The sequence below is a fragment of the Saccopteryx bilineata genome, chromosome X (genome assembly GCF_036850765.1).
Source record: "Saccopteryx bilineata isolate mSacBil1 chromosome X, mSacBil1_pri_phased_curated, whole genome shotgun sequence".
Taxonomy (NCBI): Eukaryota; Metazoa; Chordata; class Mammalia; order Chiroptera; family Emballonuridae; genus Saccopteryx; species Saccopteryx bilineata.
This window is the reverse complement of record NC_089502.1, coordinates 104,017,288-104,035,558: the sequence shown is the minus strand read 5'-3', so window position 1 is coordinate 104,035,558 and position 18,271 is coordinate 104,017,288. Positions and strand designations below refer to the sequence as shown.

Below are 18,271 nucleotides of genomic sequence, written 5' to 3'. Positions count from 1 at the left end.
GACTAGCTCAAAGATAAATCCAGGAGGCTGAGGATGGCAGAGCAAAAAATGAAAAGGATGTGATTTCTTGATGACATTGTTGAGCACCTAAATTTGCAAACAAACACAGGAGCCATCTTACCTCAGAACTTTTTATATGAAATAATAAAATTTTCTTTAAATACTGTTTTTTTATCAAGTTATAATTTCTATTAGGCATTCTAACTAAAACAATGAGTCAAAAATTTTGTGTTTTTACATCTTCAAAACAAAGCATTCTGCTCATTGACAAGTACTGTTAAGAGAATGAAAACACAGCCACAGAATGGGAGCAAATATTTGCAAATCATATATTTGCTAAATGACTTAAATCTAGAATTTATAGAGCTCTCACAATTCAATAATAAAAAACAAACACAATTAAAATAAAAAACAGGCAAACTATTTGAGCAGTTTACCACAGAAGATATATGGATGGCAATAAGCACATAAAAAGATACTCAACATCATTAAGGAAATACAAATTCAAACCACAATGAGAAAATACTGTTGTTCCCTTGTTAAAATGGCTAAAATTAGAAAGACTAACCAAACCAATTATTGGAGAATATGGAGGAACTAGAACTGTCATATACTGCTGGTGGACTATATACTGGTACAGCCACTATGGAAAACAGTATAAAGATTCCTCAAAGAATTAGGAATAAAGTCACCATATGACCCAGCAACTCTCTTTCTGGGCATCTACCCAAAATATTTGAAAACATTTATTTGCAAAGATATATATGCACCCTCTATGTTCATTGCAGCATTATTCATAATGGCCAAGACATGAAAACAACTCAAGTCTCCCTTGATAAATGATTTGACAGAAATATGGTACATATATACAATGGAATACTACTCATTAAATCCCTTTAGAAAAGATGAAACTGCCATTTGCTACAACATGGATGAATCTTGAGAATATCATGCTAAGTGAAATAAGTGGCATACTTGAAGCTTATACCCCAATGAATTCATTAAAATAAATTTAAAAGAGAAAGTCAAGAACCATATGATTTTACTGATATGCGGGATATAAAACTGAAAGCAACAAATGAACAAACAAGACAAATAACAAAAACTCATCAACACAGACAACAGTTTGGTGGTCACTAGAGGAAAGGGCAGGTGAGTAGGGTAGTAAAGGATAAATGGGGTCAAATATATGGTGAGGAAGGAGATTTGACTTTGGGTGGTAAAAACACAATGCAAGATACAGATAATGTATCATAGAATTGTACACTTGAAACCTACATAATTTTATTAACCAATGTCACTCCAATAAATTTAATTTTTAAAATGTTAAATATATATCTTTCATATGATTGAACTATTCTTCCCCTAGGAATTTACCCAAGAGAAATGAAAGTATATTTTCACATGAAGACTTGTACAAGAATATTTATGGTCATTTTTTTTCCCCAAAGGTTTCATTGGTAAATATGTTCTAGAAAATAAAGATCAATCCTATTGCTTTCAAGCCAATGGAATGAAGAGCTGTGTCCAGGGACACATTCAAGCAGAGCTGAAAGTGACTAATGCATTGCCCACCTCTTATGCATTGATTCAATAGACTTGTGAGTCAATCAATTCTTTGGGCTTAAACTGTAGGCTGATTTCTCTTTCAGCACTTATCACTGAATTACTGTCATGAATGATAGTCTAGCCAACTTGAATGCAAAAGTCTCCCTGAATGGTGCTTGGCTTAGAACTGCTGGATTGGTCTCCCCAAGTGTAATTCTCTCTGTCTTCACCACATTTAGCCCCTCCCAGACTATGGCCACAAAAGGCCCTTCATTCATGTACTTCACCAGCCTGGGTTAGAATGGGCAGTCTTTCAGGTCAGTGTACTGCTGCTTCAAGAGTTCCTCAGAGGCCTGAAGAAACTTCATGGCCATGAGATGGAAGCCTGCTGCTAAAGCAGTTGATAATGTTACCCACCAGGCCGTGCTGCATGCCATCTGGCTTGATGGCAGTGAAAGTATGCTTCATGATGATCATAGTCTGAGAAGCTACTGGGGGGTTGGGAGGTTGAGGGGAGTACATGGAGAGACCACCAAAGCTGGGAGGCAACCCTATAGTCACTTTTTTTTCAATCTTCATGCTATTCTGTTACCTATCTGGATTTTTCTTCCTTCCATCTTCTCTTTGGCTTGGGAATTATGATCTCTTTCAAAATTGATTTTTTTTTTGTCAGATAAAAAATATTTTCCCATAACAAAGCATCTAGTATGTAGCATCCTCTGACATTTAACAGACACAAATATTTGTGTGTATATAGAATCCTACATACATAATTACATATATTTTATGTACTCTGAGTGTTGTTTTTTAGAATCTAAGCCTGAGTAGATGGTGATGCCATTAACAGAAATTAAAAGCACAGGAAAAACTGTAGGTTTGGGGAATTATCTACTGATAGCTACAAGAACACTGAAGCACTGTCCCAGCATCTTCTCAAAGGGCTTTTTCCTTTACAGGATGGGACAGAACTCACATTTAAAGAGAAATGAATTTTAATAAAAAGCGAACTCGGTGTGACTCAACACTGAGTTGTAGTTGCCAAAAATAATTGCAAGTTTATAGCCACTTTAAATAGTCTCAAACTGGAAACACTCCAAAGGCCCATCAAAAGGTGAATAGATAAAACAGACTGTGATACAGCCATGCAATGGAATTCTACTTAGGATTAAAAAAGACTGAACTACTGATACAACAGCATGGATGAATCTCAAAATAAAGTGTGCTGAGTAAAAGAAGCCAGATCAAAAAAAAAAAAAAAAAGATTATACACTGCATGACTCCATTTATGTAAAAGTCTAGAAAGTGCAAACTAATCTACAGTAAGAGAAAGCGGAGCAGTTGTTGGGTGAAGGTGTGGGAAGGGGGGCAAGGGTAGGTGGGAGAGATTACAAAGAGTCATAGGGAAATTTTGAATAGGGTTGGATATATTCATTACATTGATTGTGGTGATGGTTTCATTGATTGTGTGTATGTGTGTGTTTCGTTGAAACATCAAATTGTGCAGTCTAAATATGTGTAGTTTATTACATATTAATTGCTTCTCAGCAAAACTGAAAATAAGAAATCTTTGCTTACACAAGTTTAGATAGATTTTCTATCACTTTAAGCTAAAAATTTTAACTGATATGGCTGTCATAGATAGCAAATTACACCTAAATGATACATTTAATTACTCCTCAATATAATCACACAATGGTAGAAGGAAAGCCAGATAACTGAAATTAAAACTAGCATTTGGGCCTAACCAGGTGGTGGCGCAGTGAATGGAACGTCTTACGGGGATGAGGAGAACCCAGGTTCGAGACCCTGAGGTCGCAAGCTTGAGCGCGGGCTCATCTGGTTTGAGCAAAGCTCACCAGGTTGGACCCAAGGTCACTGGCTCGAGCAAGGGGTCACTTGGTCTGCTGTAGTCCTACAGTCAAGGCACATATGAGAAAGCAATCAATGAACAACTAAGGTGTCACAACGAAAAACTGATGATGGATGCTTCTCATCTCTCTCTGTTCCTGTCTGTCTGTCCATCCCTATCTATCCCTCTCTCTGACTCTTTCTCTGTCTCTGAAAAAAAGAAAAACCCAACAAACACAAAACTAGCATTTGGAAAAGAAAACAGGAAACAGCACACTACAGTCATTACCAGTCCAAAGTTCAGATTCTACTGAGGTAGCAAAGATTTCCTTCCTTGCTAGTAGAGTGCATTCCTTGATCAACCAATCTATCCGCTGTCACCTCTGGGTCTGTCTTTGGAGAAGTTCTCTGGCAGGTTGTCCCCCTTGCCTCATAGGAGATGGTTATTGTGGAAACTTCTTTTCTTGGGGCTGTATTATTTTAGTGGCTAACTTCTTAATGGCAGGTTCAGTATTTCTGGAAGTATGTCCCATAATCTGCCTGAATTAGAATGCGGACTCCTGGGCCTCACTCCTAAACTACTGAATGAGAATTACTGAAAGCAGGCTAGAAATCTACATTTTATCAAACATTCTAGGTGATTCTAAGGTATATTGTAGTTAAGAAACATTGGATTAAGTCTTTTGAATTGTCACACTTATATTATACAAAGAAAAGTCTAATTTAGGTTTCAATTTCTATTCATGTTCATAATACCTCCTGAGACTGCCTTCAACTAATGTTTCTCAAACTAGGGTCTGTGGCTGGTGAGGGGTTCAAATGTGCATTCTTGGTTGTCCATAAATTCTTTATAAAATTTTTTAATTTAACATTTTTCTTTTGATGATAATCTAAATACAACAATTGTAACTCTATATTTAGATGATTGACTTATACTCAAGCCCAGCTACATAACTTTAGTACCCACATTACTACTGCTTTTTGTAGTAAAGGCATATTATTTCAATTGTCAGGCGTATAAACAGTGTCCATGCTTCCTCTGTCCCTAGCAAGTGATGTATTAACATGTCCCAGTCCTTGTCTGAAAGTGTAAATATAGGAGCTCCTCTGTACATGTCTATACTCTAGATGTCCAGAGTGACCCGAAAGTACCCCTTCAATTGCCATAGCTAAAGGTTCTCAGACATTGGCTAGGTGATTGTGGTACAAGGTCTCAAGGCACAGACAGGATCTTGTTTCCATTTCTGTGTCAAGATGGCAGTGAGAAGTTGAGGTCCTGGAGTACAGGCATAACAACCATTCAGTCATGTAAATGTTTAAAGTGACAAGATCTCAAAGTACAAATAAGACAATGCGTCCATTCATGGAACAGATACCCTTGAGTCTTAGCCTCTGGCCATGATTCTGGATTCTAGTCCAAATCAATGCTTCTCATCCAATGACCTGGCTCTTCTCAGGCCACTGACCATCTGTGTAACTACCCCTGGTGCCTGGTCCCCATTAACCTGAAGGACAGGTAAATGCATTCATTTTTTCAAGATCTTGACCTGCCTGACCAGGCAGTGGCACAGTGGATAGAGCGTCAGACTGGGATGCGGAGGACCCACGTTCAAAACCCCAAAATCGCTGGCTTGAGTGCAGGCTCATCTAGTTTGAGCAAGGCTCACCAGCTTGATCCCAATGTCTCTAGCTTGAGCAAGGGGTCACTCGCTCTGCTGTAACCCTCCAGTCAAGGCACATATGAGAAAGCAATTAATGAACAACTAAGGTGCCGCAATGAGAATTGATGCTTCTCATCTCTCTCCCTTCCTGTTTGTCTGTCCCTATCTGGCCCTCTCTCTGCCTCTCTCTGTCTCTGTCACACACAAAAAAGAAAAGATCCTGGCCTACCCCTAGGAAGGTCGTCTTGCTATAGTGCGTCACACTCCCTATCCTACAGCCCTCTCCAAGAGAAAAAAGAATGGGTCATTTTCTAGAACTGGTTCAAAAATTCCTACGTGGTAGTTTCAGGGTTGATTCAGTCACTAATCAAATAACATCATCAAAAGCAAAGGGGCTTCTATTCTTTTCTTTTTTTATTGCCTTCCTGTACTGATAGCAGATCTTCCTGGTTGCAAGGTGACTGTAGCAGTTCCAGCAGTGCATGCAAACACAGCAACATCCTGTTAAAAAGAGGGGAGTTTCCTCCTATGCATCTCCTTTTATGACTGAGGAAAACATTCCAAAAAGTCCCCTAGTAGACTTCCCTTCAAGTCCTAGGGCTGGGTCACATACCCATACCTAAATCAATCACTGGCAGGAGAACAAGCCCATCAGTGATTGACATTGACTATTCAAGATTCCACCACCACCACCCCAACACAGGGCTGGGCTAGGGCCCCTTTCCTAAGTATATGACCACTTCAGGACCATGCCAGAAAGGAAAAAGGGGGAGAAATGGATATGGGAAAAAAAGTAGCATTATCTTCTTTTGCCCAACTACCTCCAGATTGCCCCACATATGAACAGTTTTGTTCAAAGGGTGCTGCACAGGATCCCTCAGGGCTGTAAGTGGGTGGGCAGCTTAATAGGTGGATGTTTCCATCTCCTTACTCTCTGATGGTTTGAGTGGTTTCCCTCAATTTCATACAAAGCTGAATCCCTCAAAAGATTTGTTTTTGCCTGCTCTTCTGGGCTGGAGAAGTTGTTCCCTGTCTACACTAGGTTATGTGGGGGTAGTTTTCCTAATTCCTTTATGAGCAATAAGTTATTTTGGTAGATAATTTTATCTGGACTTGCTCTACAAGTTCCCTTACTACATGCTAGGAAGTAGTCATCTAGTGATGGCTCACAGGGCAGCCCCAAATTTCACAGCAGCATCCGGGCTCCTTATCTTGTTTTTTTTTTTTCTTTTTCTTTTTCTTTTCATGGTATGAAGCAGCAGTGGTTAGCTTACCAGCCACTACTAAGGATGTTAAGGGTAGATGAACACTGAGTGAAGTTCCCTGTAGTCTTTCCTCCCTCTCTTATTCCAAATCAGAAATCAGAGAGCAACCAAGTGTATTCCAAACACCAAAAACAGTGGCAAAATCCATTGCATTAATTCATTCTGATGGCATTCATTTATCCTGGTGGCATTTCAGACATGTGCCAAGAATACCTCGTATTAGTTCCACTGCCTTTTCTGATCAGGACTGAGAATCCCAAATATATTTAATAGAAGTCAGTTTAACTCTTCTGGTTATGGGTCTCTCTGGGGACTGGGGTCAGTCCTGAACTTCTAATCGAAGTACTGTTGTCAGAAAATGTAAAGCTTAGGGGAGAGTTGATACACTGATAATTACAGAGAAAAAATCCCCTAGAGTCATTATACATAGACTTCATATCTTTGGAATTGAATGGCTATAATCAGAAGATATACTGTGGTGCCTGATTTTATCCTCTGGTATATTCAGGTGCATCCCATCGAAGGATCAAAGGCAATGGCTTGTTGAGAAAAGTACTCTTCTCTCCCTCTACTCACTACCACCACCCACTTGCTCCCAGATCATCCAAGTCATCATGCCAGGGTCTCTAGACGAGGAAGTTACGTTCTGAGGACAACACCTGTTGCTTTCTTTGCCTTGTACAGGGCACTGAAGCTCTCACTACAGCCCCACCTCAAACATGAAGCAGTTTTCTTTTCCTAAGATCTTGCAGCAAAATATTAAGGCACTCAGTGGTAGAGCGTCGGCCTAGCGTGCGGAGGACCCGGGTTCGATTCCCGGCCAGGGCACACAGGAGAAGCGCCCATTTGCTTCTCCACCCCTCCACCGCGCTTTCCTCTCTGTCTCTCTCTTCCCCTCCCGCAGCCAAGGCTCCATTGGAGCAGGGATGGCCCGGGCGCTGGGCATGGCTCTGTGGCCTCTGCCTCATGCGCTAGAGTGGCTCTGGTCGCAACATGGTGACGCCCAGGATGGGCAGAGCATCGCCCCCTGGTGGGCAGAGCGTCACCCCTGGTGGGCGTGCCGGGTGGATCCCGGCCGGGCGCATGCGGGAGTCTGTCTGACTGTCTCTCCCTGTTTCCAGCTTCAGAAAAAAAAAGAAAAAAAAAAGAAAAAAAAATATTAAGGCACTGAGAGAAAGAGCCCTTGTTTTTTCTTTGATCACTTTTCTCAGCTCAGGGTCCTCTACTCTGTCCCCAAACGAGGTAGCCATGGCTTAACTTGGTGCCATGTGATATCAAGTAGCCCCCAACCGTCAGCCTGTGTTGGGTCTTTTGCTACTCTTTTTGGGTGTGCATTTGAACCCACTTCCTCTGGTTAGGGACTTCCCCATCTCATGATTCTTGGAAGGAGGCAGAGCTCACCTCCCTCTACAAACTTAAGAAGGCCACATTTAGACTCTCTCCTAAGATGTTAGCTCATAACCTAGATCAGTGGTCCTTGACTTTGTCTTTGGAGTTAGAGACAAAGAATCAGGGACCCAGGCAGTGCCTCAGGCAACACTACCATTCACAGCAAGATAGAAGTCTCTGCAGGGTGATGGTAAAAGCTGAAGATGGAGTTTTCAGAGGTGCTGCAGTGCGTTCCTCACCAGACCAGTTCTGTGGCATGGTTTGTGTTTTGTTCCTGCCTGCAAACCTGCCTCTCCAGCCTGCCTGCTTATTCTGGGAGCTAACCAATATCCTTTTAATGAATTATTTTTCTGCCTAAATCATCCAGAGTCCAATTTTGTTGCTTGCAATCAAGGATCTGGACTGACACACAGCTATATCTGCTTCAGGGGTTTGTCTTAGTTTTGAGAAGTCTCAAAGGACTTTGTCTTTGTCTTCTGGGAGAGTTGAAGGGGATTCTTTGTAAATGTCCATTCTGTTATGAATACTAAAATTAGAAACAGTAGGGCTACCCACCATTGCCCCACAGTATCTAGTTTAGTATCACTGAGCACTTACATTCTGAGCAATGCTGGAAAGCCCCTTTTAAAGAGATTTTTTTCCATGCAAAAGACTATATAATGCTTCTAGAATTAATTAATTTCATGACATCCTTTATATAGTTGACTTGATCTCTGTTAACGCATTATTTTGGAATTGGGATTTAAACTGTGCTTTGGGAAGAACTGAATATTAAAATGTAAAATGTTTAATTTATTATAAGAGTGTCTCTTTTGAGATGATGCAATACCAGCCTGGTATTGAGTCTGCTGCTCCATTGTGTGCTGGCAGGAAGGCTTGCAGAGTTTATCTTGGTACATTGGAAATCTGGTAAACGATTGGTTCTCTCTCTGAGCTCTGCTACAGAATCTAGTCTTAAATTATAAAGCATTAGCAATGCCCTAAAACGTGACAAAAATAGGGTCACCCCTTGCTGAAACATTGAATTTCAGCTATGTTGGTCTGTCTGGAAAGACCATTTGGCAATTCTCCCTCTAGTGACTGCCAGGACTCTTTTTCCTCTTATCTCCATCTGCTGTGCCCAGTTCAGGAGGTTCAAACATGGGCTACATTGGGTGTTGTGCCAAAACTGTTTAAAGAGACCTTAAGCTTCTGGGGCTTCAGGGGATAGATGAAGAGTGTGGGCCAAGCACATATGTGCTGGTCAGTAAGGGGATTTTGAGGTGTGATGTAATGTAAGGCTGAGGGCCGAGGCCAGGCAGGTTCTCACTGAATTCAGGCAGACAGTAGATGGACTGTGGAGCCAGAAAGTGTCAGGGCATACCCATTTATTGGAGGTTCACCAAAAAAAAAAAAAGGTAAGCAAATAAACAAAAAAGGAAAAGAGCTAATAAACAAAGGAAACCTGCTTTTCGCAGTGAAGGGCAAGGGAGAAGGAAAACCGCATCTTGCAGTGGCAGGAGAGTGATCTGGGAGCATTGCCTCTGAAAGAAAGCAGCTGTAGCCTTACATAGACAGTACACACGGGGCGCTGCCATTTTCTCACACACTAATCAGGCAAAGTGCTTGCAACCAGTAAACCAGTGAGCAAGCCTAACACAGCTGTTTCCCCCACGTGGAACTATTCTATATTTTATTTGTGGTGGTGGTTATATGACTCTAGAGTCTAGACCCATGATGGCGAACCTTTTTATAAAAAACACCCACTTTTGCAGTACTGGTCAACCTGGTCCCTCCCGCCCACTAGTATGCGGTCCAGCTTTCATGGTGGGCCAATCGCAGCACCATTTGGTTGCTTCGCTACCACCCACCATGAAAGCTGGAACGCCCACTAGTGGGCGGGAGGGACCAGGTTGACCAGTACTGCAAAAGTGGGTGGTTTTTATAAAAAAGGTTCGCCATCATGGCTCTAGACTCTGTCTAAACTCATAAAACTGTGCACTAATAATAGTAAATTATTTTTTAAATTTTATTTAGAAAAATAAATTTAACAGGGTGACATTGATCAATTAGAGTACATAGGTTTCAGGTAAACACCTCTATATTTGAACTGTTAATTATGTTGTACAGTATACCCATCACCCAAAGTCAAATCATTTTCCGTCACCGTATATTTCTCTCCCTTTACACCCTTCCTCCCACTCCCTCCCCCACATCTCCCTCCCTCTGGTAACCACTTCACTTTTATCTATGTTCATGAGTCTAAGGTTTATATCTCACCTATGCGTGAAATCATACAGTTCTTAGCTTTTACTGATTTTAATAATAGTAAATTTTGTTGTATGTAAACTAAAAATAAATTTAAATTTTTATAAAATGTGAATGCTGTAATATCTATTTTTGGTGAACTGTGGCTGTGCAGTGGTGCAGCATTCAGACATTTGACCACAGTGGAGGACCATGTCTCTGACTAATCCGAAAGTACTATGTGCCTGTCAGTTCACACTTCATTAGCCACTTCAAATATGAAATTCTAAAATTTGTGAGTGACTGCCCATTTTAGGGCCAGAAATTCAAATTTGTAGTGAGGTTACTGGGTGTGGCTTTCGTTCAGGTTCCTGCTGAAGGCTGAAAAAAATCTCTTCCCCTTTTGTCTTGATATAGTACTATTTATTCCTATGCCCTAAAAACTGACATCTTTGTGTATAATGAAAGCTTAGTAGAATCACTAAATGCTGAGAAAGCAGTTTACACTCTACAGTCAATAAGGTCCAAATTCCAAAGTAACAGGACCAACTTTCTCTAAAAGTTTTGTGGGATGGCTGGATTCCTACAATTTTCCTGCTTTGTTGGTGAAGTCCTGGTCTCAACCATCTTCAGCTGTTATGCCACACAACTCTTGGCTGACCTTCTAGCCCAGCAGTTCTCAACCTTGGTAATAGTTTAGAATTACCCAGGCCACAATCCAGACCAATTAGATAAAAATCTCTGGAGTGTGGGGCCACACACATCAGTATTTATTTAGAGCCCTTCAGGTGATGTCTATAATCCTAAAAGGGTGAAAGTTTCTATTTTGTTGACAGGCAGGAACACAGGAAAAAGGATATATTAGTCTTTTCAGCCTGCCATAATAAAATGCCAGAGTGGGTGGCTTAAACAACAGAAATTTATTTACTCACAATTCTACAAGGCTGAAATTCCAAGATCATGGTGTCTGCAGGGTTGATTTCTCCCAGGCCTCTGTCCTTGGCTTGCTGCCTCTTCAAAGGGTCAACCCTCTGGGCAAACAGGCTCTAGTGTCTCTTTGTGTGTCTTACTCTCCTCTATTTATAAGGACCCCAGTCAGATTAGAATAGAGCCCCTCCTAACAGCCCCATTTTAATTTAATCTCCTCTTAAAAGGCCCTATCTCCAAATATAGTCACATTCTGAGGTACTGAGGGTTAGGGATTCAACATATAAAGGGGAAAATAATTCAGCGCATAACAAAGGAAATTATGGTCAACATTTTTGTTATCTTAACCTATTGGGTTTAATACCCAAACTCATGGTCTTATGGGAATGTGGCTGCCAGCATTAGGGGTAGAAAATTAGAGTTCAAAAGGGCAGTCCAGGTTCCACCTTCACAAGACCATTCTCCTAATGCCAATCACTGTTCCTCTTAAGACCAACTTGAGGCACTTCTGCTTTATCTCCAGAAGGCTCTGAAGTGGATCAGAACAGAACATTAATCAACTTAACTCTAAGTTCCTTGCTGCACCCTAGGCTATCAAGTCTCTCCCTGTTGTATTTCCTGTTCTAAATTATGCCTGGCCACATTGTCCAATATGGTTGACCGGAAATTATGTGTCCAGACCAAATAATAGCATAGAAATGTCCCAAATAATGTATAAATGTCCAAAATTTGAATAATGTGGAAATTCCTGGGAAGAAAATAAATTTCAAAGAAATGTAAATCCACAAGTATTTCCTCCCTGATTTCTGTTCCTGCTGAATCTTAGCTGGAAGGGTCTCACTCTGAGGTGTAAGGAGAATGGAGGTTCCTTTGGCAACTGCAACCTGGACTGTCATCCACTGAAACAGGTGAAGTTCACGCAGGACCTCCAAAACAAGAATTCATCCTACTCCAAGATTCTCATATGTCCCACTGTCTAAGAGTGCAAAAAGTTAATTGGACACAAGATTTTCCTGGCACCAATGCCACGTATACTAAAACTTTAAAAGAAAATAATGCGAAGAGCAGCCAGCCAAACTCAGTAAGTAAAACATCTTGCAGAACCATTGGTTTGGTATCTTCAGCAAATTGGTATCATTAAAAATAGTGTCCGTCCTAGATTAAAAGAGACTTAAGAGACATAAGAACCAGATGCAATGCATGGTCTGGATTGAGTACTGCTTTGGATGAAGCAACTGTAAGGGACATTTTTAGGTCATTTGGGGAAATATGAACATGTTAGATGAGTTGAAAATTTACTGAAATAGCAAAACGGAGGTTATTGACTGAAAAAAGCAGGCTACAGAACAGTATGTGTAGTAAGATATCAGCTTGGTAATGAAACAAGATCATGTGTAGACAGAGGGGGAGAGAGAAATATTCTGCAGCATTTCACAGGGGTGATTTCTGAGTAGTAGACATTTTACTTGTTTAATTATTTATTAGGTGTATTTCTCCTTGTCTATATTGCTTAATTTTCTACAATGCTTCTGTATTAACATAATTTTTTACATTTTTCCTGTGATGTAAAATTGAAGTACTACTTTATTACATGAGTTATTTTACACAATATGAACATCAATATAATCACAATTGTAAAAAAAAAAATTATAACAAAGATAGACTGATTTGCAGATTTCCAAATCAGAGTCAACTGTACATTTACAAAAAGTTGTCTTTGCATGAAGCCCAAAACGAAACAGCATAAAAATGAGTATTTATGTGGCTCCTTTATTTTTGCTGAACAACAGTTTGTTAGAAAAGCAGCTGCAAGTTTGTTACCTAAGATCTGAGATAGTAGAAGAGTCAAAGGTGTCACGAATTCAGCTGTAAACATGTTATGACTGAACATCAGCCAACTGTGGAGGAAGTGAAGTGTTGAGACGCTGGTTCTCAAAGTGCTGCTTTGAAGGTGTTAGGGGCTGGCATTTGTGTCCTACAGACAGCGCAGGTATGTATCAAGGCAGCTTTGGCAGCAGCCTTTTGGTTATGTCCTGTTTCTTCTTTTGTCCAGCTTGCTTTTTGGCATTTTTCTGCTGAGACTGAATCTTCTGCTGTCCACGAACCATATCCGGGCCAGGACAGTCTTCTTTCTTGCATCTGAGATAATAGAGATACTGCACAGCGTGCAAGGGGGGAGGGGTGCCTGCTGGGAGAGGAAGGGGGAGTGCCCCAGCACCACTTGGGCCTCCTCCACCCGCCAAAGAGGGGAAAGAGGACAAAGAAAAAGTCCTTAGTCACAAGCAAACCTCAGCCCCTGAAGCAATTAGCCCAAGCAAAATTATGTTGCTATAAACTAGTACATAATACAGCCCAGCCTCACACTGCCATCGTAAAGCAAAACTTATAGCAGAGGCAGTGATACTTGGAGGAAAGAGAATAACTATAGAAAAGGTGAGGGCAAGAGGAAACTGTTTTTCTTTCAACCTCAACAGTCAGCAAGTTAGGTGGTGCTAATTGTAGGGTCATAACCTCTCAGTTTAAATTCTACTGCCTTTTGCTCTGGTATTTCTTGGTTGTATGAAGCCTATCTCTTTGGTAGTTTCCCCATTCTCTCTCTCTCTCTCTCTCATGTATTTACTTCATGATTACCCTTAGTGGATTCCTAAGCAGATATTCAGAAGCTTGTGTTCTTGGATCTTGGTAAGATAAAATGCATCTGCCTTGGGCTTGCTGCCCTTATGAAAAGCCTTTGACTTTTCCAAGCCTTAAATACCACTTCACCAATAGCAGAAACAGTTCCTTCTGTCCATTCTTGTGACTTCCTTCCTCTGAAGCAGGCTCTATTGAGTTTCCTCTTTTTTTAATTGTAAGAAATGTAAATGCTACAGAAGAAGTACAAAGAATGTTATAACAAAACCCCACATTTTCTTCACCCAGAATTGTAAATATTTTGTCATATCTGCTTCCTGCAATGAAAAGATATTAGAAATATAGCTAATTTCCAACTTAACCACCACCTGCATTGCCATTCTCCTCTGAGGCAACTACTATGGTCTGGAGTGTGTTCTCATCCATTTTCATGCTTTAAAATAAATAAGGTGACCAACGTTTTTACAATGCAAAGGAGGACAAAAATAAATTGAAGAAAACAATATCATAAATAAAAGAAACATTTTAGGCCCTGGCTTGTTGGCTCAGTGGTAGAGCGTCAGCCTGGCGTGCAGGAGTTCCAGGTTAGTTACCCAGCCAGGGAACACAGGAGAAGCACCCATCAGCTTCTCCAGCCCTCCCCCTCTCCTTCTGTCTCTCTCTTCCCCTCCCGCAGCCAAGGCTCCATTGGAGCAAAAGATGGCCTGGGCGCTGAGGATGGCTCTGTGGCCTCTGCCTCAGGTGCTAGAGTGGCTCTGGTTGCAACAGAGCGACGCCCCAGATGGGCAGAGCATTGCCCCCTGGTGGGCGTGCCAGTGGATCCCGGTCAGGCACATGCAGGAGTCTGTCTGACTGCTTCCCCGTTTCCAACTTCAGAAAAATACAAAAAAAAAAAGAAAGAAGAAACATTTTATTTATTGCAACAATGATACATTATAATATGATAAATGCATAATAAAAACATTATAATATTTTATATTGTAATTCTGCTTACATGCCTATTAATTTTTAATAATAATTGTAAGATAAAAGTACTCATTTAGATACAAATACGTTACATCACACGCAATGGATCGACTCTGCATCAATCAAATACGGACATTACAGATTAGTCTTCCAATATCAAAAAGGAGGACATGTAGGAGGACACTTTTCAAGGGAGGACGGAACTTACAAAAGAAAGACTGTCCCCCTAAAGGAGGATAATTGGTCACCTTATTTATAGGCATACATACATCCATAAACTGTATATAGCATTTTTGTGCCTATGCCATTTACATAATTGTATCATTTCTATTCAGCATTATGTTTTTGAGACCCATATTGCTATATGGAGGTCTAGCACCATTTCAGTGAGTATTCCACTGTATGACATCACCACATATTATTTTTTGGACAACATTTTGACAACTTGCTCTCCAAAGTGATTGAAGCGTGTGATGTTCCCACCAGCAATATAGGAGTATGCCTATTTCCCCACAATTTCCCAGCACTTGCAACAGTCTGATTTCAGAGTGTTTGTCTGCCTGAAGGGCAAGAAACGATACCTCATTTTTGTTTCCATGCTCATGTGTAAAGTGTTGCTTGCTCTAGGTTGATCTCCTGACTTAGGTAGGCCTTGCTTGGCTCCTCAGTCTCAGCAGGAACTAATACTCTAGCCCTTTGTACCTGTGTCAGTCCTGGCTCCCGTGCACATCTATCTCACCTTTAGGGGGTCTCTCTCTGTTTCTGACTCCTAGAGAGCTCTTTTTATTTTTCAAGATCAGATCCCATTGTCAACTTTAAAACTATCTTTCAAAACATGAGACGACAGTTTCAAATTCAAACAAACTAAAAAGACATAGTAAAATGCAATGCATGAAACTTGACTGAATCCTGGTTTTTTAAAAGAGCTATGAAAAGACGGTTTGAGGACAAATAGGGAAATCTTAGTATGGCCTGATATTAGATAATATTAAAATACATATTATTGTGAGAATATTCCTTAGTGTGATAAAGGTTTTGTAATTCACGTCCTTTCAAGATGGGCATTGAAGTTTTTAGAGATTATGTAAGTCAACACACTTTCAAATGTTTTAAAAAATAGATAGATAGATGATAGATAAAGCAAATATGGGAAATGTTAATAGTGAAACTGAGTGATGAGCATAATGATGTTCATTGCACTAAATTTGAACTTCTATATATATATATAGTTGAGATTTTTCACAATAAAAAAATTGGAAATATTTTACACCAGGTTTCTAGGTATTTGAAACAGGGCTGAGGAAGGGCATGTTTAAGCAAATGCTCAAGTCACCATCTTGATCCAGAGACTCATGCTAAATTTTTTCCATCTTAATTTGCTTCATAGGTTGTTCTCTGATGTATACATGGCTATATTAATTAGTATATAGATCTAGCTTCCTGTGACGGAGCCCTAAATTAACAGAGGCTTAAATAAAACAGAATTTTATTTCTTTCAAATGTTATAGACCAAAAAAAGAAGGCATACCAGGACTAGTATGGTAGCTATTCTATGAGGTTATCCAAAGATTCAGTCTCCTTGTTATCACTAGAATGGTGCTCCCACCCAAGTGCTACAAAGTGGCCCCACTTTAGCCAGTATGAGGAAAGGGAGGGTTCTCACATTAAAGGCTGGATCTAAAGGTTGTACATGCCATTTCCAATCACATCTCATTGGTTAATATTTACTCACATCTAGCTGCAATGGAGAATGGAAAATGCAGTCTTTAGCCAGGCAGGTATGTGCATACCTAAAAAAATAATTACTTTGAAAAAAGGTGAGAACATATATTGAGGACATTTAGCAGTGTGAGATACAATAGTTGCTACTTTTTGAATTGAAGTATGTTCTTTCCTTTTGCCTTAATTTTGCTTTCAAGTGCAGCCAATTGTTTTTGTAACAAACTCCTATATTTTATCTTGTAAGGTCCATGATAGTGAAAAAGATGCATTCAAGAAATCTACTTAATTAAACCTATTATGGTTGATCATTTTTGCAATATATATACATCATAACAATTTGATTGTTATGATGTACACCTTAGACTAATATGATGTTATATGTCAATTACATCTCAATAAAACTGGGGGCAGGTGGATTCTGGATTTGGCAAAAGGATCCATGGTTCAACAATTCTTGTCTACCTTAACTTCCCAGGATTGGATAATTTCACCAGGAGGTATTTTCCCATTAAAATCAATCTATTTTAGGCTTAACTCAATCTATTACTGTCTTGCTTGATTGTCCTATTATATGTCTTTATTTTTTTTGGAATCATAACCCTATACATGTTCTGAGATTGTGCTCACAAGGACATGTCATATCAGCTTTTGTGTGTGTGTATCGTGTTGCCTAGAAACTCAAAAAAATGCCTGAAGTATTTTACAATCATTTTCTTAGTCTCTCTTTCAAAAATCTGTCCAAATTTTTCATACCCACTTAATATTATGGTCTGTAGTTGTTTTCTATAGCTGTTATAACAAATTACCACAAATATCAAGGCTGAACAATACAAATTTATTCCACTGTTCTGTAGGCCAGCAGTCCAGATTGGCTCAACTGGTTTGTCTGCTCCGGGTTTCACAAGGCCATAATCAAGGAGATATTGGCCAGCTTGGCTCTTAGTAGAGGCTCTGGAGAGACTCTGCTTCCAAGCTCATTCAGGTGGCTGTTAAAATTTTAGTTCTTTAGACCTGATGACCATGTTTCCTTGTTGGCTGTCAGCTGAGGGTGGCCCTTACATTTTACACTTGGAATCCCTCTGACTTCTTTTGCCATATCTCTCTTGCTGTCAGCCAGGGTAGTTTCTCTGCTTTTAAGGGCTCATGCTATTAGATTGGGCCTGTGAAGAAAATCCAGGATAAACACCCCTATTTTAAAGTCTGTACCCATAATTATATCTGCGAAGTCCCTTTTGTCACATAATATATCATATTCACAGGTTCTAGGGATTAGAGTATGAACATCTTTGGCAGGGAATGGTATTTTACATACTATGTGTTTTTTCCCAGTTGTTCTAAATACAGACTTTCTAAGGTCAGCTTTGGGAGTATCCCTCTATCTGTGAATACCTGCTCAGAGCATTGTAGTTCTGGGCTCTTATGGATACAAAGTAATTCCAGTGTGTTTCTTTTTCTCTTCTCTCTGTCTCTCCTTGATTTCTTTGGAATTCAGACAACCTCTTTACTTAGTAACAATTAAAATATCTCCCTGCTTTCTAGTTACATTTTTAAAAATCTTTTGATTTTAATGTATCTTCTTTTTCTCTTTTATTTAACTAGTTCTCCAAGGCCACATTTTCCTAAGAAAAGCCCTCTTTGTCAAGCTTAAGTAGCATATTTTCTTGGACGTTTTTCTTTCACTCTCTCAGTGCTCTTGTTCTGATAGTAAAACCAAAGCTTATTTTTATTTTCTAATGTCTTATTATGGGAAACTTTGAATATACACAAAATTAGAGAGACTACTATAGCAAACCTCTATGAATAATATAGTGAACTACTCAGCCTCAACAATTATAAACACTTCATCAATTTTAATTTAGCTATTCATACATTTTTCTAGAATATGTTTTAGCAAATTGCAGACATCATGTGACATCACTCACAAATAAATTAGTATAAATCATTATCTGAAAAGAAATTCAATACCTCCTTGATTTTGTGAGCAAACCATTCCTAGAGAAGGTGGTCTTTAACATTTGTTTGTTTGTTTTAGCTATAGAATTTTAATAATTTTAAGACTTGTTTCTTCACTGAAATATAAGAAGATGC

At 39.6% G+C, this 18,271-nt stretch overlaps 2 pseudogenes; both read right to left on the bottom strand.

Annotated features, from left to right (window-relative positions):
- Window positions 1–1,590: 1,590 nt before the first annotated feature.
- On the bottom strand, window positions 1,591–2,025 carry LOC136317759 (nucleoside diphosphate kinase B pseudogene; annotated as a pseudogene).
- Window positions 2,026–12,741: 10,716 nt separating this feature from the next.
- On the bottom strand, window positions 12,742–12,972 carry LOC136317522 (zinc finger protein 706 pseudogene; annotated as a pseudogene).
- Window positions 12,973–18,271: the final 5,299 nt, after the last annotated feature.